Below are 1,132 nucleotides of genomic sequence, written 5' to 3' on the forward strand. Positions count from 1 at the left end.
TTCCAACCCTCACCTTACTGGCAGCATCTCTGTACATGGCTCGCACAGCTCTCACTAACCATTCTTCTATCCCAAGTTTCCTCATTGACCACCAGATAAGGGATCGGGGGACCCTGTCAAAGGCTTTCTCCATGTCAACGAAAGCCAGGTACAGAGGTTTATCCTTAGCTAGGTATTTCTCCTGCAACTGTCTCACTCGAAATAAGGCATCAGTAGTGCTTTTACCTGGCACGAACCCAAACTGCATCTCATCTAAATCTAATCTATGTTATTCAATTTGTCCTTCATATGCAATGGTGGTGTTGGAGGGAGAGATGGATTTATGATAAGTGTTGGAAGACACTTATGTATGACAGAGGGACAAGCACAGATGTCTTGCTATAGAGAAGATACATGACTACGCAACATCATATGGAGTGGGTGGAATAATTGAGAAGGAGATAGAAGACAGTAGTGTATTTATGTAAATATATGTATCATTTTATCATTATATAGCAAAAGAATGGTAATCTTTGTACAAAATTCACTGAGTTACTTACACTCCTTAGTCACTGCCACTACCAGGAATGCAATCAATCAGTGATTAGCATTTTGGAAATCTGAAATTGGCCAGTTAGAATCCAATGGCACTATTTATGACAAATTGCAATCATTATCATCATCATTTTAACATCCATTCTCCATGCTTGCATGGGTTGTACAAAGTTTATTGAGGCAGATTTTCTATGGTTGGATACTGTTCCTGTTGCCAATCATTCACCTGTTTCCAAGTAAGGTGACATTTTCTCCATGCCCAGACATGCTCTCACAGAATATTTGAAATGAACGATACTGCTTGTATGACAGTGACAATCATTTCATAATTACCTTGCAGCAAGACAGAAACATACACTCTCACACACAAAATGGTCTTCGTTCAGTTTCCATCTCCAAATCCACTTGCAAGGCTCAGGTCACCCTGGGGGCTATAATAGAAGACACTTGCCCAAGACGTTATGCAGTGGGACTGAACCTAGAACCATGAAGTTAGGAAGCAAACTTCTTACCACACAACCATGCCTGCACCAATATAATATAAGAAAATTTTGTGTGCGTGTGTGTGTGAGAGAGAGAGAGAGAGAGAGAGAGAGAG

The 1,132-nt window shown here is 40.6% G+C and overlaps 1 protein-coding gene across 1 annotated transcript in view; it reads right to left on the minus strand.

Moving 5' to 3' along the window:
* The window catches only part of LOC106868054 (DNA mismatch repair protein Msh2), a 39,269-nt gene that overhangs the window by 5,339 nt on the left and 32,798 nt on the right, over nucleotides 1–1,132 (minus strand). The window lies entirely within an intron of this gene.

Source organism: Octopus bimaculoides, chromosome 3 (assembly GCF_001194135.2).
Source record: "Octopus bimaculoides isolate UCB-OBI-ISO-001 chromosome 3, ASM119413v2, whole genome shotgun sequence".
In the NCBI taxonomy this organism is placed as follows: domain Eukaryota; kingdom Metazoa; phylum Mollusca; class Cephalopoda; order Octopoda; family Octopodidae; genus Octopus; species Octopus bimaculoides.